The sequence below is a fragment of the Siniperca chuatsi genome, linkage group LG7, assembly GCF_020085105.1.
Source record: "Siniperca chuatsi isolate FFG_IHB_CAS linkage group LG7, ASM2008510v1, whole genome shotgun sequence".
Lineage (NCBI taxonomy): Eukaryota > Metazoa > Chordata > Actinopteri > Centrarchiformes > Sinipercidae > Siniperca > Siniperca chuatsi.
Window position 1 is genome coordinate 25,530,686 of NC_058048.1, and position 24,783 is coordinate 25,555,468.

Below are 24,783 nucleotides of genomic sequence, written 5' to 3' on the forward strand. Positions count from 1 at the left end.
ATGTTACATAATTATCACATCTCTGAACAGGTATTGTGTCTCCATCTGGAGTTTTGATGAGAAGAACGGCTGTGATATGAATACATTTGCTGATGTAAAGCTTCTTGTTTTCTCTTTTGTAAAATATTCACATTCTTAGTACATTATACATATTTTATTCAATGGAATCTTAAGTTTCCACTGCCTCAGGTATTTTCACTTCTGTTTGTTTGTACTGTAGTTCTGACTACCAACAGGACATTCTCAGATCCAGGTGTAGGAATTAATAGAAAGTATATATTGTAGCCATAACTACTGAACTACTGAAACTAATGGAGATAGACACTTCTTCAAGAGCCTAAGGGGATGGTCAAGAAATCAATTAGTGACAAGAATAATGTTCAGTGTCTTCTTTCTACGGTGGATATTTTATACTTATTAAATGCAGTAGTGCTTTACATCTGCCAATGTTGTAACTGTTATATGTGTATGTTCAAATGATTGTTTTATTCTAAATTGTTATTTAGATTCTATTTTCTGTGTTTTTTCTTATTACTCTCTGCTGCTGCAGTGGCCCAGTTTCACCACAGAGATCATTAATGTTGCATTTTATTTTACTTTAAACCTTCAATAACAGATTTTTTTTGGCCACTTGGGGCAGTGGGAATGGGTTATGAGCACAACACAGTCGTCACATTTTAAGTTCATATGGTGAACTTCTTAGAACTTGTTAGAAGTTGTAGAGCTTTTTGGCTGAAAACATGCCAGCTGTGGTTGAAACGACGCTATGAGAGCAGTGAAGTTAAACAGTAAAGTTGCGGGCCGGACAGCTAAACAAGGAGCTGAAACTTCCTATAAAGCTCTGTCAAGCCGAGAGGAGCTGCAGATTCAGGTGATAATTCTTTGTAGGTTCATCACTTTGAGCGACCCCTTTCACAGTGTCACATTGTTTACACATTGTCATAGATACATTGTTATTATAAAAATAACGATTATAGCTAATTTAATGATAGGCCCACTAGAGATAGTTTTGGAATTATCTTAAAAAGCAATGTTCCTTAAAACACGAGAGGTTTTGATCCTAATTGGAGTTGTTTGGTGTAACATGCAGGTCACATTATAGAACTCAGCTTTAAAATATGTGGATTTGGTATATGATGTACAATATGCCACCAGTTCCATTTGATAGTTGAGTACAGACTACCACTGTAAGCTACAAGATGTAACCTGCATCAATTTATTTTTCACACATGGGGCCACATGAAAAGTGGTGCATAACCAGTGAATTACAGCCTACCACCTGCAAACACGAGCCTGAATGCAGCTTCTCAAACTGAAACTGGCCCCTTTCCTCCTGTTGCCTGGGTCAACGGCAAATCTCACATTCCCACAATGACACGACCACAATACCAGGCCAGTCTTCAGTTTTACATTTGAAAGCATATTTAACTTTTCACTCATCCATTCAGAGCCCGTGAGCAGTAAGACTCTGAGCCTGGCCAAGATTAGCTTTTGGCAGACAATGCAGTGAATTAAAGGACACACATGGCCCCTCTCTTGTTCTCTGGGTGACCAAACACACTTCTAGGGCCAGGAACTCTTGACCGGTCTTTTTAACCCACAAGGAGAAACTAGGAATTGGAGATAAGTATATGGCAATTCTTTAGGATTCAGGATCAGAACCTGGCCAAACAAAAGTGTTGTCTGATGGAACAAGACATATGGTCTTTTTCCTCACTAACCTACCAAACAGAGGCGTCAGAGGTTTCAGCATAGGTTGAGGAAAGCACTTGAGCATATTGACAAATGCTGAAATATTTAGTTGTATCCTGGTACATTTTAGTTGTCTATCAAGACATAAGGGAATCTGTTAAAACGTGTTCATTTTGACAATTTGACTAAGAACCTTACAGTTTAAATAGAAAATAGTTTAAACATCACAGTTAATACTAAGCAGATGTTGCTGTTCCCTCTTAAAAATTTGTCAAGAATTCACAAACAAGTCAAGTGCTTACAGCTGTTTATACATATCCTAACATATAAATATTGATGAAGAGAAAGCCTAATTTAAACAAAAGTTACAGAAGTACATCCCTGCCAGGTAAATAAATAGATAAACTTGTGAAAATTTAGAAAAAAAACATTTTCTTAAGAATCTCAGTAATTATATCTTAAAAAATGTAATGAAAGACTTGATCATGATTATGATTTAGTATCATAGTTTTGACTTAGCACATTAAAACTAGGACTTTGTATTACTCTGTATCTTGTAATCATGTCTTAGTGTCTCATAATTCATATTTGATCACTTTGATGGATAGAATGTTTGTTGAAAAGCTTGTTTATTTTCTTAGAGGAAATTCTCCATAGTTAAAGCGGTTAAGCGCATCCATAAAACAGATTACAGACAGTAATTTCACATGGGCACTTCCAGCAACACTTTAATTTAACTTTAATACATGACATCCTGTACACATTAACAATACAACAACAACAACAGAATGCATTACACCAGACTTACTATTATGACAATATATTGTTATTTCTTGACTGATTATGACTTAATGGTAGGGCACAATTACAGTATGCAACACTAAGTCCTAATTTTGATTGATTATGACCAAATAATTGGTAATAATTATGCAATACTAAGCCATAATTTTGACTAAGTCTTAATAGGACATCATACATACTTTAGACTTATTACAGTAAGTCATAAATATGTTTGGAAGCCCCACAATGTTTTGTGCCTCCAATTTGTTCATATATTTTCCTAGATGGAAAGGCCTTCCACATATAGGGGAAAATAAAATACAAAATAATGTGCTGGAGTTCAAGGCAAACTCTTCGCACATTGTTATTCCCTATAGGATTATTATTATAGCTATTTTTTTCCGAGGAGAAAACATGGACAGAAAGAGCAGAAACGGGCAGATATTTGGAGGGACTATAGCGTAGTACCGAAGGGGGCGACCACGCACAGTCACACACTCATCCCTGCTCCGAACTCGTAATTGTAAATCGTGAGTGACCACGCAGCTTGTCATTCCCCAGCATATCGGCTGGCGTGTCACTTTATCTCCCACTGTGTCCGGGGACTATTTCACATATTTCTCCCGAAGGATTTTCACGGCGTTCAATTAGGTCTGTGCTTGCTAATGGGCATCTTGGACGGCTGCCTCTCTCATCCATGTGTGGCTCTCTGAGAGCTCTGTAAGCAGCAGCAGCACCTTGGAAGAGCAGAAGGAGGAGGAGGAGGAATTTTTTCTGCCGTACCGTGTCGTGCTCAGTGGAAATACACTCGCCTGCTCTGGGTACTATCAAAACGAAAGGGAGGGAAGAAGAAGAAGAAGACGAAGTAGAAACAGAAGGGCTTTTGGGGGGCATTCCAGACTATATTGGTGAATTGTCAACGGGACAGGCCTGCTACATTGGATGTGTCTTCAGAATGGTAAGGTTGATTTTAGTGAGATTTTTTGCCAGTGTTGCAGAAAAAGCGGACAGCTGCACACAGGCATCATGCAGTCGCGGAGCATTTACGGAGAACTAATGTAGGGGGCTAACTAATGTGGGGATCAGTGTCACTACAGACGGATGTTTTGGGGCATTTGCACCGTTTGTTTATGCTGTCGTTTATAAAGCTGCCCATCTAGCCGCATGTTATTCCTCGGACAGGGAGAGATTAACGGTGCTTCGTAAACGGTGCAGCAAGGTACGCTACCTGATCCTCGATTTTTAGCAGCCTAAGGGATTTGAAGACCGCCTTAACATCGCACTGTGTGAATTTGATTGCTAGTAAGGGATCAAAAAGTCCACAGTTGCCTCTGCCAGCAGGCTCAGGAACAGGAATCGCTGCAGCGCGTCCTAAATGATGTGAGATAGGTACATAAATAACGGATGAAGACGGATAAGGACTTGCTTTCTGTATTTAGAGGTAGGTTAAAGTGCCCTGCTGCATGAAGACTAAATATGTGCGCTAACCTTTACTGTTGTGACTGTCTCTGAATAGGCTGCGAGTTACATTACAACAAACGCTGTTGTTTGTATTTAAAGGCATAGAAAGGAAAATGTAGATTTGTTATGTTTGGACTTTGGATTGTAGCCCCCCCCCTTTTTATTTTTATTTTTACAGGTGGGTCCATATTCAACTTTGTAGTAGCCTCTGCATCGCAGTGTGGTTAGCAGTACCGACCCAGTGGATTATGTCTGAGTCTAGTGGTCTTGTTTTAAATAGAGCAAGGCTTGGTGAGGCTTAGGGAAAGATGCATACCTGATCGTTTGCTACAGCATAATAATAATAATAATAATAATAATAATAATAATAATACAAAATAATATGAATAAAATTCACACACAGGTTTTCTTCCAAGATATACCATGGTTTTAACAACATCAAAACAAATACTAAATCATTAACTAACTATAGTCCTATTAATTAGAACATACAGTCATATGAAATAGTATTTTGAATTTATCACTATTTGATTAGGCTTTTTTATGTTTTTGTCTTGTTAAATTTATGAGGCAAAGCCTTAAAAACGGCATCATCACATGGGGTCACAATCAAACCAATTAAATTAGATGAAATAAGTTAAGATACCTCTCCATTTGAATGTTCTGCAGTTCACAAACATTTGAGACTGGAGGAGTAAAAGCGTGAGTTGGACCCCTGGGAGTCATTGTTGGGGCCTTACACACAGCTTAGACAAGCTTTGCACTCTGATTGGGCAACTTGTAAGACTAACACACACACACACACACCTCTGAGTGAAGTGATAGTACTCATGCTGGTAGTAAATTTTGGTTTTACGCTACATCACACTAATATAGATTATTGGTGTTATAAATTAATGGAGAATTTCTCCAGTAAAAAACAAAAGTATACTTAAGAGTTGTGAAAAAACTGAAACGATAAGCAAGGCGAATTGATCTTTAACTGGAGAGAATTTTATACTTTTGTTTCAAAACAAAATCTCAACAAATTCTAGTAGTTGGCATCAAAAAAGTGCAACTGCCCCATTGTGATTCAAGTGAATGTTTTAAAGATTGATTATAAATTAAATTAAAAAAATACTGGGGTTTTCAGTCAGTATTAGTCATCCAGACCATTAAGAAACTCGTCTTTGTGTGGGGGGATTATTATGCATATAATAAAGCTCACAAGTGCCACCATTGGCCGTAGCAGGATGCATGACCTCAGATATTAGAGGTTAAATCCAAGGGAATCCAGGGGCCCTCCGTCCTCCATGGCAAATGTTTCGAGGAGGCATCAAATGAGTTGTCTGAAGTTGTTAGGTCCCGCAGAGGTTAACCTTTGTAGAACAAGCCTGCATTCTCCCAGTTGTCTTTGTCGTGCTGATGAGCTCTGAGAAGCAGCCTCAGCACTAGTTCTCTGCATGATAAGAGGGGAAACAACCCTCCCTTTGTGATCACAAATGAAAAATCTGTTGCTTGTCTTTTCGCCTTTGTTGTTGTTTCATTGTGAACTGAACGCACAAATATTCTCCAAAGGACAAATTGCTGAAAGGAAGATGACATGTAAGTTGCAGTTGGACCTTGTTATATTCCGTAAACGATTGTTGTGTTTGAACTAACATTGGCAGCATACGGAGGCAGAACGATGACAGAGAGGGAACAATGAAATGCCTCTGTCCCTCTGGAGTTTTTCAGGGGGATATTGTGTAATTCAAGTAATAACTGTACGGTCATCTAGGTAGGGAATGGCTGCATTTGAAGGAAATGGATACTGTGGATGGTGAAGAGAACATTCATGATCTTGTGTGGCTCAGTGGGAAGAGCATGACAATAGAAATTATGTATTGTTCATTGAAAATAAAAGATAATCAGCAAAGCAGCATTTACCTGCTTTGCACTACAGAAAACCTTACAATCAAATTGATCTAAAGTGAAAATTACTATATTGATTTTTACATGAAAGTTATACATTAGTTTTTCCTGTTAATTTGTACAGTCAATGATCCTTATGTACCTGCTTTTTCAACTTAGCAGCACTGAGTGGAACAAACAGAGAGGTGAATTTTCTAGCCTGGAGCATTATGTTTAGTTGAAGCTGCAGTCTGTCATCTTGTGATTTATCACACATAGAACTAAAGAGTAGCTGTCACAATTATACTACTTTATTGGACATGAAAGCTGGGCACTTCAACCCCCCACCCCCACCCCCCCTCTCTCACAGCTCCAGACTTTGTGTGAGAAGTTGAGGACACTGCAGAAATCCAAAGCATGTGGTGTTACCAAGTGACCAACTGATTGTTGCAAAGCAGTATTTTCCTCCTTAGTACAGTTGCCTCTGATAGCCCACAGAAACCTCAGATTTATTTCTATTATAACATTACATCAAATTTCTATTTTGTGCTTTATATGCTGCATCATTCTTTTGGAAATTGGAAAAGCAGAGAATTAAAGTTATAAAGTTATTTTTGTGGCCATTGTCAACCTGACCTGGTTTTAAAAATATAATTCTGTTGTTTGTTTGAGGCAGTATGTGTGTTTTGTATGTTTTAGCATTTTCAGAAAGCTTCATGGGTTCCTTGTGAGATGGTGAGTCAAAAAAGAAAAGTGACAGGCACCTTAAAAATCGTTTAAAAAGCTAAGGACTTTTTAAGTCTGCAGTGCAGTCCCCAGTCAATTTCACCTCACTGTTACTAGCACCAAAATAAACATAAACCAAGAATTCAAATTTGCTGTACACTGCTTTACTGACTTCTATGCATTGGTACCCATATCATTGATTAAACAAAGGGATAAGGGATAAGCCACCTTAATAATGACATTATATCCATTTGGGTGGATATGTTAGATGTCTCTTCACATTCTGTGTTATCCTGGAGCATTGCACTGTTCACTTTTTCCTCTAAAACAATAAGATCCTTTTTTCAAAGAACTGGAATCTTACACCTGTTTGGTTCTCTGAAAGTCAGAATCACTCAAAGAAAGTACTTGCGGTGTGGGGTTGGGGTTGAAATTATGCACTTGAGCCCCCAGACACAGAGTAGTATTTCTCCTCCTGGGCTCACAGCAACAGGCTCCTCTTTGTGTCCGACATTTCGTAGTACGCATGTAGCAATTTTTAAGACGACTGTCATTGCTGCTGAAGCTAATGACAATCTGCAGGTGTTGTACTCATTATCCTTACATATTCTACTTTGATATTTTCTTGTCTGCTCAATGCCACAGCAGAGCGTTGTCCTGATCAAGTTTTTCTTCAACTCTGCTATCATCCCCATAATTTCAGATCATATTAGAATATTTCACAGAGCAGAAGCATCGTCCTCAGAGTAGACTGGGGGATAGTTGAAATGAGAGCACACCTTCAGTGATGGCCATTGTTGGAAGTCCCACTTCATGCATTAATCCTGCATCTCTTACATTAATAATGCAAACAGTCCTTTGTGTATGTTACACAGAAAAGCCATTTTTGTATACTTTTTTCAAGTCAAATTTCTCACCAGTTGCCAGACATGCGTTTTATTTTGTCTGAGGGATGAAAAGATCTTTTTTTCTGCAAACACTTGATTTAATTTTTGAAGGACAAAAAAAAAAATCAGAGGTTGCTAAGTAGAAATATAACTTCTTCATTCTCTACAGCTGTTGCTATGGGGACAAGTCATATCGAGAACAGTCTGAGTTCTAATCCAGCCGGCCCTTTGCTGCATGTCATCCCCCCCTCCTCTTTCCTGTCTATCTTCAACTGCACTATCAAAATAATAAAAAAGCAACAACACAAACAATAGTCTTAGTTTTTATCTTTTTGGGTGGATATGTTAGATGTGTGAGCATGTGCGTTATAGGCAAACACAAGATAACTAGCAGAGTTCCAAAGAAAGCAAATTAGTTGGAACACATGGGCCTGATTTTCAGATGCAAGTGGCAAGAAGGGCAGTTGTGACAATGAAAATTGAACAATGGTTAAAGAAGCTGTAGATGCACTTAACAATGTAGTTGCTCTACAGCCTTATAATTACCCCAGAATTAAATCAAAGTCCCTTCTCCACAGTCTTAAAAAAACATCTTTGAAATTCACAAAGCTGGTACTTTCAACAGGGCTCCAAAATACAAATGTTAAGGTCTTACGTGCCTGGTTTACAGCATGTAAGACCTTTACATTTGAGCAGCCAAAACAAGCTCTATTGTCTGATTAGTTGTCTTTGAATCTTTTTCATACATTAGAGGAGTTTTTGAGGTAGAAAGCATTATGGTGCCTTCGATTGACAGTGTCTCGTTCCCACTTTTAAACATGGTTCTGGACCAGTAATGGGATGGGCAGCCATCTCTGGAGGGTCATTAGATCTGATGGTTGCCTTGCACGGTTGTTAACAGCCAAATAATATGAGGCCATTTTACAGCACCAGGTGCACTTAGTGGTGCCAACACTGTTCTCTTAGCATATCCCACATTCTCAGATTATAATGCTCCAGCAAAGCACATTCGAGAGTGTCTCCTGAACACTAGGATGTAGTTAGATAGTTTTTGTGATGGAAGTTCTGGATTGTCCTAACTAAAGAATATCAAACTTGACAGTCAAAGAAATTGTAGCAGTGTTGTCAGTATCTTTGTCAGTTACTGGCTATAGGACAATACAAAGTGTGGTTGCACTCAACAAATAGTGCAAATGTACTACACAAATGCACATACTAGGCCTATACTCTGTACTTTGTTTCTAACCATCAACGTTGCTATTTGCAAATGCACAGGAAGATAGCTGTATGCAATGCTAACTTGTTGCTATGATGGTCTGATCTATCCCAATTAGCCCACATTACACAGTGTTCTTGGTCTAATCTGTATGTTCATTTGCACAATGTTGTCTCTGTGCATCACTACAAAGCTTTACAGGAGGTAGAGCAGATTCACTCAAGGTTTACATGCACTACAGAGCCATAAATAAAATGGTGATAAGGCTAGCTAGATCATAATCGCACTTGTGTGACTAATGAAAACATTTTTTTGGTGCCCAAATGTGCAAATAAAGTAGTTGACAAATGTGCCAATAAACCTGTATGTAAGACCTGTGGCAGAAAATTAAGTTAACAGCCAATGTCCAAAACAAAAAAAAAAGCTTCAAAAATGAAATGTCAAAATAAGCGTCATCAAACAATTTGCTCTAATAGAGCAGATTTGGCATTTCTGGCCTTACAAACCTTATGTTTGATTGCCCATCACACACTAAAAAACTCTCCACTGATGGAGAGAAATTGAGGCTGACCATTTCAAACTGCTCCCAACTACTGCTCACAGACTGACTTTGCCCAACTGTCGGGTCAATGTGTTTTACACCACTAGAGTTAAATGCACTGCAGCAAATTGCCCCACTCACGTTGTTGTGTGTATACTGTGGCCTGCTGCAGCTATGGACAGCAGATAAAAAAGCTAGTAATTTAATGACTGAACCTCAACTCAAGTTGAACTTGTAAAAAGTGACAGGAATAATAAGATGTCCTTACAGTGTTTGAAGGTCACATTCTGAGGGCAATTTAGCTGTCAGGCATCACATTCCTTGCAGCTATCAGACTAACAAAGCGGCATCTTACATTTTCTGCATCTTCGAATCCTCCCATCAGAACAGCCTCCCTAGTGGCATTTCATCATGACCAGGATCATCTTATGCAAGATAGTGAAACGACAGTTAATTTGCAGGTAATTAAACCCTAGTGATTTACAGTTGGAAAAGCAATATATAGTAAGGCTGCAGTCAGTATTGCTGTGTAATGTTTTGAATGATAATATGGCTGCAGCACTATCAGGAATTTTCATTGTTTACAATTAATGTATGGCAATGCAAGCTTACCTATATGTAAAACAGTGTAAGGATTTGTAGGGGAGTGGTGGCAGCTAATAAAAGTTGATATCTACTGATCTTCTAATACTGACTTGTGAATGTGGCATTTTTCCCTATCACAGCAGTGTGTGGTTGTTTAATAAACTGCCATAATGTCTTTGTTTTCAGCAGTACTGTGCATACTGTTAGCTTGTCACATGAATATGGATTTTATCAGTTGTGATTTTTTGCATCATTGAGGGAGTAGTTGCTTCTGTAGTTTGTAGTTGAAAAAGCAAAGGATGCTTGGAGGTCTGTGGCTTGTAGTTCTAAAACGCCAACTGATATGGTAAGGCTATGTACTCATTATATGTAATGCATTCATGGTTTCTATTCCAAAAACACATTGTTGTCTTTTTACTACCCTGATGTGAAAAGCCTAAATGCATAACTGTCTTGAAGGAGTCTTGTCTGGATCAAACATGGCTGGTGTCTGGTCATTTCTAAACAGTGAAGTTTCAGCAGTGTATAGTACACAAAATCTACTAAGCTACAAAAGCTACTAAAAATGTTTTCTACAGTATTACAGACCATTTGTAAGGTTTAACTTCACAGCGTTTGACTTCAGTACTGAATTCCTGTCAGATCTCATGCTAATTTGTTGCTGTGAGCTATGACAGAGGTAGTTATAAAGGATACAAATTAGAGCTACATTAAAGGGAAGGTGCAGGACATTTAGAAGCTTATCATACTCCTCACTGATTAAACCACCTCTTAAGATATTAAAACCTTTCATTGCACCAGTTTCCTGTCAGCATCTGTTACTACCTTGTTTTCCAAATTGCATGCAAGTAATTTTATATGCTTCTAAAACTGTAGTGAAAGTTAATAAGTAATGGAATAATGTCATAGGATATACTCTTTGTATTTAGCCACGATTAAAGGGATACCTTTTGGGTGGTTCATTTCTCTTGCCCAGTTAAACGATCACACAGAAGGTTTTTTTCTTCTATGTGTCTTCTGGATGTGCAGCTTGAAGGTATATTAATTCATCTCAACTAGCAGCTAATCTCAAAGGTAAGGGAATACACCTTCTCCGTTCACCTTCTCTGCCGTTACTGAACTCTTAGATATTTAAGGAATTGACATAAGAAGGGCATCTACAAGTTTACAAGCTTAGTTAGAAAGAAAAATAGTAAAAATCTTTCAAACTGTATATAGTTTAAAAGCCAGCAAGGCTGAAAAGTTGATTTGATCAGCAAAATATGCTTGGTGAACATGCTACATTAACCACAACGTCATGGGATAGTGTAGTCTGCCTGTAGCCATGAGGCTGACTCTGGAAATGTTTATTTAGGCAAAAGAGTGATGAAATAATTTTGCAGTCTGTGTCCTGTATATCTCACTAATCCAAGCAATCAGATAGCATCTCACGAAGGAAACTATCCGCTTTTGATTATGTCCATGTGCATGTCACTTCACGTCAGGGGTCAGCTTTACTAGCGTTTATGTTTGACAAGAGACATGAGAAGATTCTGTCTGTACTGTAAAGGTCCAGAGCCAAACTTTTGACTGAAAAGTGGCTCAAACTGGCTGGATGTACTCTGAGACATCAGAGTGCTGCCAACAGGGCATGTTCTTTTCATCTAACCAGACACCAGGGTGACATCTGTGACATGATGTCATGATTTTACAAAAAAAATATTCAGTAGCAAGGATTTTCACTCCCAGTTCTTTTAAAATTTCCTTTTCAAGTCTTTTAAAAATTGACTTCAGCTCCAGTTGTGCAAGTTATTAAATCAAATGGGAGTAAAAGTCTTTTCTTTGTTCCTGTAGAAAAGCTTTCATATTGAGGCCTGCTGCACACCTGCATAGGAAGGTTTTCAGGGGCAGGGGAATGCTGAAAAGGAGTTGTCAATATATTTTGCAAGTGTTAGGCAGCAAAGTGGAGTGATAGCTCTCAAGGGGGCTGGCCTTAAGCTGTTATTCTATAAATATTAATAAAGCCCACTAGCCTGCCTGGAAGGAAGCTAACGGTTTGCTCATGTCACAGACTGGGCTTCAATGTGACAAGTTGTGAAAAGAGTGATGAGATGACAAAGAGGCGGTAAGATGACATTTAGTGACAGGCCTCATTTTTCAAATATGAAATGCCATCACTGAAAACAGAAGCTGAGTCTGCTGACCTCGCCCATACAAAATTGTGACACAGCAAACAATACCTCTGGTGGATTTTCTGATATGTTTATTTATTACTTGATTTATTTATTTTTCAGTTACTACCATAACAAAATACATTCACATATAGTATTGGAAGAAGTTGCTCAAACATTGATTGACTGATCAATTTTGGATGCATTTGGAGACCGCTCTAAAGAAATGTAAGATTATACACATGCAAGATAGTTATGCTGGTTAATTTAAGAGAATGTCTTGAGAAACGTGATACTTTCATGCAGGACTGGGAATATTTTCTAAATTTCATTTCTCAGAAATTACAAGCATACAGTAAATAATCAGATTACTCTCAGATTAGTTTGCCTATTCATTTCAGACACAATGTTTTAGTAATCTGACAAGTAACCTCAAGTCTGACCTATTTTCACATAAGTGTATGCAATCTGGTTATTGTGGTTTTTACTTTACTTGCAATCAGAGTACTTGAATCTCACAGTGGCCTGTTTATCCACATGCCTGCTTAGCTGGAAGACTAAGGGAACCAGCAATGTAGACAGGCATAGAGGGTTTTGGGTGCTGCTGACATTACTCTGCCAAGATGCACTTGTTGCATGCAACTAAGACTAAGCAGCAGCACAGTGCTTTGGCATGCTAATAGCCTAGATGTAGAGAGTTTGCTTTGTTTGCATTTCTTTCATGATCTACTATAGTGCATGCAGATATTGTTCATTGAGAGCTGAGAACAACAAATTAAAAACCATCCAAGGCTATATTGTAAATCATAAATATGTCACAATCTTTATGAAGACTTCCTGATATTTGCTCATGCTGGCATTACATCCAGCCTGCTGAAGTGTCAGTGAGCAAGACACATTGGGTTCAGATTCAGCGACACGATTCTGTAGCCAAGAATAGAAAAAATGGTCAGAAATTAGGATACCATTGCACAGTGCTTCAAAGGTACTAAATGGAACTTTTGAGGCCTAAAGTATATGGATTGTTCCATGTTTCTCACCTTCACTTGGTCAAGTTTCTGTCCCAGCTCATGTCACTCATCTCGATGAGCTGTCCATTTTTTACTGCTTTTGAACATTGTTGTTACTGACCTCCCTGTGCTGTGTACCCTAGCCCTGTCTTGACATAAGCAGCCCAGCTCAAAGCAAATTTAATGCTATCAGGGGAACAGGATGTGACAGACAGATGAAGACTACTTAAAGTACGTATAACATATCCTGTTTAGTTATTGTTATTTTGATGGGGAAATGTAGGCATATTTATCATATGTATCAGTCCTTTGACTGTTGAAAAGGTGGTATTATCAACTAAGGCAGTTAATTTCTATTGCAAACCCACTTAGATTGTTGTTCAATGCAAAAGGTGTGAATAGATGCGATAGTCTGCCGTATCCTCTCCTGGTACAGTACTTTCATCCAATTCAGGAAGCTATCTTAGAAACATGCATTATTAGTAATCAGAAGAAGTAGTTCACCAGAAAGATTCTTCTTAGCATTTTCCTCAAATTGTGTGGCAGGATACATTACGTGGCATATGATGACTACATTTTAGTGCATTTATTTAATAAATATTCTAATGGTAATGGTTGTTATATCTAAAGAATGCTAACTCTATGTGTACTGTAGCTTGGTTAAACGTGTGTAAAAATCAGTGGGATTAGGCTTGACAGAAAGATGACGTTGCATTGTTTGTGTATTATTGTTTGTTGCTTTGGTGTAGTATGTCAGCAGTAGCACTCATATTGGTTTTGTTCTTGGATGTGCAGACATCACCTGCATTCATGCAGAAATTAACTTCTTAATAGTAACGTGCTACATTTATTTAGAAAAAACAAAACACTGATTTACCAGTGGACCATTATGTAAGTTCATTCGGCTTCAGCATAGATATGTTCATAACATTTATCATCTAACTTTCAGTACACTATACCTTGAGGTTATCTGTGGAGCTGCTTTTGGACAGAGCCCATCTCTATAAACAAAAACAGCTTGTTTCTACTAAATAAGTATGTTTCATCCCTAATGCCCACCAAGCACCAAACAGTGAATGTAAATTTAACAAACCGAACTGCAGGACATTGTAATATAATTTCTCTCTACGATCATCTATATATTCTTTCTACATTTCTTTTCACATTCCCATCTCACATTAATATTACTCAAACCAAATGAAATTGTCTTTAATGGCCTGTAACGGTCTGGCTAGTTATTCCCCCAGCTTTACCATTATAAATTGCACAGACATGATTTAGTTGCCCTGATCCAAAGATTATAGAGTTGCATTTACAGACATGGCTTCAATATGGCAACTGTTATGCAAAAGTCTTGTTCTCTCGGCTTATGGTATCCAAAGCATTTGTATTAATGGCATTTCACACCAGTGAGGAGATAATTCCTGTGTGGTAAGGTGTAAAATTGAGCAGCTTTGATGTTAAGCGGTTTATTTAAGATTCAAGATGAGGGTGTTAATTAGTTGACAAAAATCTTTTTGGTTCTAGGAGTTTTTTTCCTTAATCCCTCAGGCCTGAAATGAGGTTGCTACATTTCAGTTCAAAGAAAACAGATAAGAATAACGATATAGTTAACACATATAAGGCAGTGTACTTGTATACATTGTTATTAATAATAAAATCACAAAAGCATTTTTAGGCTCCCTTATTTTTACTCCATTCATGTTCAGAAATGACTTTGCTAATGTGGCTTGGATGTAATAGAAATTTGCTCACATGGCTCTTTGTAACTAGGTTGTTGGGAATGAGTAGTTTTTGGAAAAAGCCATTTTCATGTAGGCATCCACTGTCAAAAATGTAACTACTAAAATACTGTAGTACATTTTAAGTAAGCAATCATAACTGTCGTCCAGTGAGTGGTAAAATTTGACCAGACCAACTATTTGTGGTCCTTTTGTGGAAGGTGAAAAACCACCTGAATCATGACAGCTAAATACACAGCAGGTCGAGCTGTGACATTTAAGAGCTCAGGGAATATTTAACTTGACAAGTTGTCTAGACAAGCAATTTCAAATGTGCTATACAGGACATGTAAATGTAAATGCAAGACTGGGGGCGCTGTTTTGCTTATTGCATTTGAATATTGTCCAAAGTACAGTAGGTTAAGTCTTTGAAAATGAAATGTCAAATGCCGTTTTCATTTTCATTTTCAAATTGTTAGAAAATTTCATTTTCATTTTGACTTAAATATTGCTTGCATAAATGGAAAATCAGGTTACATTGTTTATATATAATTTTCCTTTTCAAATTAGAATTAACATTTGAATATTGTCCACTGTACAGCAGGTTACAACTTTGAAAATTAAATGTCATACAGCTTTTCCATTTTCATTTTAATATAGTCATAGAACGCCCATACAAGTATGTGAAAATGAAAATTGGATTTATTGCATTTTCACTTTCATTTTTACTCAAATAACACATATATGTGGAAAATGATAATGGTATTGTGGAATTACATTTTCATTTTCAAGTTTACATTATCATTGGAATATAGTCCAGTATACACTTCCATAATTAGGATTAATAATTATAATCCCCTTCTATTTATGTGTGTACTGTATGTACTCCTGTATAGCACATTTGGAATTGCTTGTCTAGACAACTTGTCAAGTTAAATATTCCCTGTGCTCTTAACTATCACAGCTCGACCTGCTGTGTATTTAGCTGTCATGATTCACTGAGTTTTTTCACCTTCCAGTTTACATTATCATTTGAATATAGGCCAGTATACGCTTCCATACCTAATGTTCCATGTAACGATGCCAAGCCTGGTTTTTATATTGAAAAGAAAGGCTTGTATGTCAGTTATAGCTCAGATATATTCTTTGTACTAAGTCAAGATGGAGATGTAGAAGCTTTTCATAGTAATTAGAAAGAATGCCTGGCAAAATATCAACGCAATTTCTCGGTCGCACATACTGTATATACGTAGGACACAGACCCCATTTATATGTTCAGAGCAAAGCAAAGGGAAGCACAAGGGAAAATATGGCCACATTGAATGTGAAGCCCATTTTCTAGTGTGCCCTCTCTCCCTTCTAAAAATTCTTATGGATCCTCTATTGGCATATATTAATCAGTCACTCACAGCAGTCAGTCACTCACTCCAGAACTTAACATTTCCTGCAACAGCTTCACAATAAATGCTCTCTAGTGGTTCTCTAGTGGAGGGCTTTTATTTTTAAGCATTTACTCTTACAGAACACTTCATAATAGCTCAAATAGCAGGGGGCAAATCAGAAAATGGGAGATGCTACTATCTGTTAGATGAAAGTAAGAACTGGAAATGTAGGAGTAAAACAAACAGATACTCCCACATTACATTGACCTACTGAAGTCTAAAATACTGAGTCATGTTGTAGTCAACATGTTGTGCCAGTCAGTTCTCTATGACGTCCACAGAGTTCAGATGATGGCAGGAACCAATCATGGCTTGGCCCTTCTCCCAAACAGAACCGTTATGCTGTGCGTCAGCATGGTGATGATGTGATGATGAATTACTGTTTTTTGATGGTTTTCATATCAAATACTAACAAACAGCTATTAGCTACTAACTGTTGCATCCACTGCATTAAATTGCCCAGATACAATTGTTTGTTAGTTATCTAAAAACAAAATTAATCTACTGTATAATAATTCCAGTTAAAAACAACAGTCTTGGTGCAATGTTTGCACGTCACAGTGCTTTTGTGTGTATTGGTCTGTGTGTGTGTTTGTGCAACTGAGTAAAAATGAGTGATGAAGAGAGAGCTCTGCGAGAGAAACAGAGAAAGGGCAGCTTATAAACTGTGTCTAATTTGTACCTCAGCGTCTTGACGAAGATATGACAGAGCTGAAGCAGGAGGCAATACAAACAGACCTAAGGGTCTTAACCAGCATTTTTTATTTGGTGAAATTGAATAAAAACGCTGTTTTTTTCCCTCAGTGTTTTTCAGTGAATGCATCTAAATAGCTGAGTTAGGGAAAGCTCAGAGGGCTGGCATATTTACTTCAATTTGAGCTCTTTTATAGTGGACAGACACTTCTATTGGTACTGTAACATTTTCAACAGCCTTAATGTATGTGTTAATGGAAAAAATATTGTGAACAATAGTGACAACTTAGTTAAAAATGTAAAGCGTAGTGATCTAGAATATGTGTTAAGAAAATACATTTGAAGAACATGACATTTTGAGAGATGACATTTCCTTCTGTTCTCAGTGCTGAAATTATTTTACAATGTGTTGTATCTCACTGAGCACCCAGGTGTTACAATACATGAGGTGATGGATTATTTTACCTGCCAGTGGAATAAAGCTAGGACCAACTGCTTCCATGCTATTTTGTTTTCTGTGATATTCAGGTACACTTAGATACAATATTGATAGCATAGATCTGAATTTATTTGTTATAAATTGCACTTGAGTATAACATATTTAAACATTGTTCTTACATTATGTTAGCAATAAGCAGTGCATTAGAGAGTTTAATGCTTAAAAAAGTATTGTGCACTCAAAATACTTAAGATCTTTTGAATGCACAAACTTGGTTAATACACAGGTTAAATGATACTCTAATGGAAATCATTTGAATATCAAACCCTCATCTCCTGTAGGCTTGTAAGGTGGCTATAAATTTTTTGTAGATTTCTCCTTCATGAATAACAGAAACTTTGGTTAGTTGAATTCCAATGTTTTTGGATAGGATAACGTAAAGAGTAGCTACACCCCTAATAATACGTGCTCTGTCCACACCCTGTGCAGTACAATACTTACAGTACTTACACATTGTGCAATGCTACAGTACAGCTGGGTGTGGTCATACAGTAGATAGAAAAGACCAAACCTGTGATGATGGGTGTGGTCAGAAGTCCAACAGAGTTTAAACTTTCTGTCAGTGCAGCGATGTACCTTCATACAAGATTCAGTGTGAAGTCGGCCTTTAAATATTAAGCTAACCCCTACTTAAAGCTATAGCTGATAATGTCAGTAGAATGGAGAAACTGCCAATATGAGTGTTGAGTATTGTTTTAAGATAGTCTTATAAAAATGTCAACAAAACCTTTTAACATTTCCTTATCAATGGAAGCGTTTATCATTATTTGACATCAGCTCATGAGTATCTCACATTTAATCTGGCATAATTTATTTTTTGATAAGTGGTGTTCAAAATTGTTAAAATCATGTAAACAGTATTTTGAATGCTTTGATTAATTGAATGACCTTTGGGCAGAAAACACTAATAAGCTGAGCATTGCTGCTGAGGGAAGTTACTGAGCATAGAAAACATTTTATGGTCCTCTGCATAAGCATGTGATCTTTTACACAGTAATACAATGTATTCTTGGATCAGAGAGCATATTCTTAATTTCACAGCCAGCTTGTATTTTCAGATATCCTACTTGCATGTTCAAGTATTTTGCTGCTGTTTGATATGTAGGCTAGTACATGTGCACTGCTGAATAAGTAATGGAGTTGCCACAGCACGCATGCACTAACAGTGTAGATCAACAGAGAAGTTCAATGCACTTCAAAACCACTGACTCTCCCAAGTGCCCTTACAGCCTTTTCCAGTTCAAAGCTTCTGCTTTAATGCTGCACAAAGTATTTTTATGTAAAACATACATGCAACCTTATCAGCCTAATCATAAAGTGGCACTGCAAAATAGAGGAGCATCCAGTCCCCCCATGGCATACCAGGAGACTGGTAAATATGAGTGAGCTGTGTGCTATTATTGATGTCACCTTCTGAATGTACATGTACAATTTTTTTCCCCCGTTATATCTTGCTGCCTTTTAGTTCTAGCAACCTACAAAATACATCAGAGCAGCATATATCTGTGTTAGTTTGGTAATCTGGCTGTTTTACATGCTGATTATATGCTTCACTGTTGATGCCAGTTATTCATGTGCTCTAGTGTAACATGGTAGATACTGTATGTTGAAGCCTTGTTGCATCATCATTTTTATATTGAATCTATTGTTAAAGTCACTCCATATTCCGCTGCTGCTGGTTGGAGGGTTTTCCAGCAGAACAAGAGGCTTCAGAGACTGTCTACTCCCAAAACATGTCCAATAGAAGCTGATTTGACAAGTATGTTGTCAAAATGTCACATTGCAGGTATAAGTGTAAACATTAGCCAGTAGTCTATGTGGCTCCCTTGAAATGACTACTTGTTTACGATCATCTTAGGGTAATGTTAATCAACTGACTCTTTCCTCAATATCATCCCTTAATTTCAGCGTATATGAAAAAAATGAACTGTTTTAATTAGGAGGAAAAGAGCTCTGCCACATCTCTGTCTCTCTGTCTTGCCCACTCTGCCACCCACACATTGCTTCATGTCTCTATTGCTCAGCTTCTCATTGTTCAATGCAGTGTTGTGTAAAATGAACAAGTTGGTGGAAATGCTTTCTTGCTTTTTGGGCTCATTTTAAAACAGGGATTTTGCATTCCTCCATTCCTCCTTTTGCTCCGTTTGGATTGTACAGTAATTAGAAACAAACATGGAAGTTATTAGTTATTGTGCATGGGCCAACTGCATGTAGCATGGCAAATTTGCTATCCCTGCGGAAAAGTACTCTCAGTTTTCATCTGAATAGTGATGGTAATCAATAGCGATGGTTCGGATGTATGCAAATAATCATCCAGGCAAAAAGTGTCACAGTAGTAATTTTTTGGTTACATGTTACACATATTATGAATTATTCCGTTTTTTAAACTTTGTCACCTGCCAGTATTTTTTCCACTTTAAATGTAAAACAGGTGTCAAATGATATAATGTTGTACAGGTCAACCAGTGATGCATTTGATGCATGATATCTCCATATAATTTTATTTTATATATCTTGCTATGACCTGATTGTGGCAGATATGGGTATTCTCAATCAGGGCCTGAAGATGAGTGCACATACAGCATTGTATTTTAAAGTTCTCTTGAATCGTTTTGCTAATTGTTGGGGATGAGTTATTAATGGATTTTTTTGTGTCAGTTTCTCTATTACAATAACCCAAAGTCAATGTATTCCCAAAGACTTAACATGTGGCATACTTCCAGAGACAATAAAGAGCAGATGGTTCTAGAATATGTACATTTCTGATAAAGGCATGTTGTTCACAACATATAGATACTATGATGAAGACTGTGGTGCTAAAATCTGTGTTAATAAAATGTGCAAAGTGAAAAGAGTGTGAGAAGGTACGAAAAGCCTCAGCTAACACGGGGTAAAAGTTCTGTGCAGACTGTAATATTGCTGGTATGACTCAAAGCCATAAGTTGCCTGTATTTTCTTTATAAGCTTTCAGTATTCCAGGCCAGCTCCTTCATAGCTGTAAGAGGAGCTTTGTATGTGCCTGAAATGTTTTTGTATGCGCCTGAACACAAGCAGAAACACTGAAGGAGCTTATGCGATTTAGATCATGACTGGGAAGGCTGCCGTTGTGCTGAGTTAGAAGAATATCATAGTAAAAGAAACTGCTGTGCTATAGTACACAGCTTGACCCATAGCAGGGATTATTTATTGCTGTCAGCTAAAAACTCATAACTCCTGTTTTAGTTATTTATTTTTATCTGTTAACGTCAGTTCAAGGACTCTATGTTACTCTGTGGGTTGAGAACACTATATGTCTGTGAAAGTTTTTCAGTACAATTAACTAACCTGAAAGTGCATGGCAAAAGTTTTTTTCTTAGGTCTGAAAAAAGAAAGTTATGTACAGACAGTATATAAGGTTTTTAGCCAGCATCAGTGATACTGGTCTACAGCTGGGTTTGTTCTTTAATATTCAAATATAATCTGATCAGTTTAGGGTATAGCTGATGAGGGCAGATTTCAAATAAATTAATTCATATATTAATAGTCATAGGATATCTTAAATGAATCACTTAGTTGATTTGTAATGTTCACCAAGCAGCTCAGGCACAAAAAGTCCAGTGAACCATACACTGTAGCCCGATTGGCCAAACCCAAAAGGTGAAAACTAAACAAAAATAAATAAAATAGAAGAAGGAAACAAAAGGACAAAAAAAAAAGACAAATTAAGTTTTAGATTGTGATCTGATTTATTTCTGTTAGCAAAGTCTGGTCTGATCTGTTCTCATACAGTGGGAGCTCCTGCTGATAAAATAGGTAGCTTTAATAAGCAGAATCCTAAACAATCTCCTGCTTATAAAATCAAATCAATCTCACAGAGATTGCTGAACTGTTTCTTAATAGGGCAAAATTATACATCAACAAAAGTGGATAAAACATGCTTAAAATAGCCCTTTTATTCTACCACATAGCCCTGGAAGTGCGTCAGTAAAAGAAATCTGGATCACTTGAGTCTGGTTTATCAGTTTGTGGTTCTAAAGACGAGGTATGGTTATATTAAGTGCAGAAAAGAGGCAGCAAATCATTTTGTATGCAAAGATGTTCAGAAAAATTTTACATTCTGTACTGACTATAATAAACTGTATATGGAGGATGGTGCTTAACACCCACATGCAAACACATGTATTGTTTATACCATACATATATACTTAAGAATACATCATGCTTCATTATGAAGATTTAGATTTTCCTCAAGCTTGTGATTTTCCCCAAAATTGTATTCTTACACTATGGTAGCTACAGTATCGTGCCCACTCTAATGTATATTCATTTTGCCTAATAACATAGCAGTATTAACCTGTCACACTTTATTTTGTAAATAATTTATTAATGCTGAATTGTAGGAAGCATCTGTTTTATTTCTTCAGAGTTTGTGGTGTGTATGGTGTGTGTCCTTTATTTGAATACAGCCCCATTCCAACATGCTTTTGATCCCCAAAACCCTGGTTTGGCCTTAGTGTGTGAGTGATGATCTGAGTTAATCTTGTAATTTTCCACATTGGATAAGTACAGATCAATCTGGACTCATAAAATCTGGATCGGTGAACATCATTGTCATTGTTTTCTTTTGTCGAAGGTCAATGAGCAAATGACCCAGCAAAATTATATAACAATGATACATTATAAGATTTTTAATCATTATTCAACTTAATTAAGGTGGCAGAGAGGGTCTCAAATGACTGCTACATGTTCATAAAGATTAAAGTAAAGATTTGTTTGTAAAGATTAAAGTAAAGATTATCTAGAAAAGGTTCAGTTCTGCTGTGTCATTCAAATACATCTTTGCATGCAGTACAGAAAACACTTTCAATTCAAACACCCAGCTATTGAAAAATCAAATTTCCTCTCAATTATACACAAAACTAGGGACAGAGGATGTTGTTGCATCTCATAGTGTTTTCGTACATAGTTTTGATCCTGACATACCTTGATTCTGATTACCTATAAAATTGGCAATCTTGAAAATTGAGTTTAGTATTCAGTATGAATGCATTTATGATAACAGAGGTTGGGGGGCTGATTCATAATTACCTGACTTTGTAGCATAAAAAGCTTCTAGTCTTGTGTGAAAACGGCTATAGACTAAATTCATGCAAATACATAATGTAGGTAAGTTTATCTAAAGGTGTTTTGCTTCTTTTGTCCTTCTCATGCTTTTTAAATTAAGGCAGTGCCAGGAGTAACTTCTGTCCAGCTGTAATTGTTTTTTTTTTTAATTAAGTAATAAAATGTTTGTATTTAAGCATTCATTGTGTTTACTCTAATTTAGGACCACATGCTGCTGCAGCCTATGCCCGCATACTTTCATAGAATAGAAGGGGAAAAGGTTTACATTATAAATGTAAATTAGAGTAAAATTCAAATGGTTGGCTCATTTTTAAGGAAACAACAGAGGAAGGAGAAATAACAAGCCTGTACTTGGACAGGACCCAAAACTAATGTTACTGGAAATCTCAGCAATGGATTTGACTCTCAAATGTACTTTTATTTTAACACAACACTGAAAACACACCGCATTAATGGTATTCCTTTAATGACGTTTTTAAAGATGTATCATCGATCTGTGTGTTTCTTCTTAATTTTCTGAGGAATTAGCAGTGAAATATATTGATGTGTACCATATGTTAGACGTTTAGATGACAGAATGAGAGTGTTTCAGTCAGTTTAACGTGAGGCAGCACAGGGAAGAAAGACGAGCATAAACTCCAGGATTCTCTCCTGCTGTCAAGGAGAGGTGAAACACCCTCCAATGAGGATTTGAAGGAAACCCCTGCTTGTTTCCAAACTTGTTAAACACAGAGATGGTGTTAACATGCTTTGTTCCAGCACTACTGCACAACCCCCACCTCCACACACACCCCTCCTCCACTACCATATCCAAGCACTCCCCTTTTCAAAGTTGAGTAAACCTGCAGAGTAGCAGTGGAGGGAGCTTGGCCCTGATTTCAGTGCAGTGGAGGAGCCAGGGGGCCCAAGGGACACTCAGGTTACCAGCATCGAATCCTGCAGTATTAGCAGGGCACAGTGAAATAACAGCCTGCCATCTGGAACCTATGCTAAAGCCATTCTAGCCTTGCAGCGTTCAATCACAGTGACCTCAATTAAGTGTTATTTGTTCAGTATTTTTATTCACTTCTTCCTTTGCCTCCAGATCTCTCTGTCTCGTGTAGTAATGTATGCCCTAACTCACTGTGTCAGATCCAGAGCGATGGCTAGAGTTTAGGTTTTCTTACCAGGTTGTCTACTCTATATGAGCTTTCCCATTAAACTTTAAGCAAGTCCACCTCATAAGAGGTTTCAGGAGAGAGCACCTTAAGTGCATGGGGATAAAGCTTGTCTTTGTGCTGGAGAGATGCTGCATGGTATGCCGGGTTAAGAGTGGGTGTTTTTTGGTGAGGCTTCATGCTCATGACTCAGTGTGGTCTTTCTTGACCCCACTTAAACACAATGAGTGCTTGTGAGCAGGTCTTCCCTCTTTTGAACCTTGATGCTCGACCCTTTCTTCAATTGTAAAGGAACATTTTACTATGCTATTCATTGTCAGTGTGCTATGAGAAAGTTTTTTGAGGGTTAGTTACAAGAGTTAAGATAAAAACAGTTGATGTCCTCTAAACCACTGGTAAAAAATATTGGTAGATGTAGACTCCTTAATTCATATAAAGATCAACTTTGCTTTCCTTAATTGACGTTTTGTGAAGCGCTCATAATCTTTTTAATTCCTCAGGTTGCACTATATTTACTTTCCAAACCACAGTTTTATTTACTTGAGAAATAAATCAAAAGAATCAAATAAGATTTGGACTTAATTTTAAAGGTTTTCTTACTGGTTGAATGCAAAATATATTTTAAAATCAACTCAGTAAAGTTCGAAACTTATTTCTGAAACCATTTATAATTTGTATTTTATGGAAAACTTATTGGAACATTTTGTTTTATTTTATATATTTAACTGGTACTGGACTGTTATTTATTCTGACTTGGTTTGGTTTTCTACATTCATTTGACTTGTTACTAGAATCAGAACAGACAGTATTGTGGATTTGACTAGGAATGGATCCATTCTTGAAATATGACTTGGAACTGAAGCTAAGTAAGTCACTGGCCTGATATGAATTTGAAACGTTGTTGTCCTGGGTACTCAAATTTTGAATTGGTCTCAGTGGCAACATTAAGCCTGCAGTTATTACACTTTCAAAAAAGTCAATTTTAATGGCAGTTCCTTCCCACTTAACTCCTCACAAATTGGATGTGGTCTTGCATGGCAGTCTTCTTTCAGCAATGGTTGGATTCCTTACAAGCTAGGCCGAGGTTTGCAGCATTTTAAGAGAAGTGCATCCTTCCATCCAGCAGATTTCATCTTTTGATGATGTGGATGCGATTGGGAGCATTATCTCTTAATATGGGTCTATTATTGTGACTTTTCAGTGTGTAGGGACATTTAAGAAAAGTGTAGCTCTGTTATAACTGCATTA

The 24,783-nt window shown here is 37.2% G+C and overlaps 1 protein-coding gene across 14 annotated transcripts in view; it reads left to right on the forward strand.

Moving 5' to 3' along the window:
* tenm4 (teneurin transmembrane protein 4) overlaps positions 1-24,783 on the forward strand; it is a 192,332-nt gene that overhangs the window by 38,541 nt on the left and 129,008 nt on the right. For 7 of the 14 annotated variants that reach the window (XM_044203212.1, XM_044203216.1, XM_044203220.1 and 4 more), the window contains exon 1: positions 3,000-3,430. The exons of 1 other annotated variant lie outside the window; for it this stretch is intronic. The gene's annotated coding sequence lies outside the window, so the exon portion shown is untranslated. Of the gene's footprint in view, positions 1-2,999; positions 3,431-3,542; positions 3,914-24,783 lie in introns of those variants that run through there. 6 more of the 14 variants (XM_044203217.1, XM_044203218.1, XM_044203221.1 and 3 more) reach the window with 2 other exon arrangements.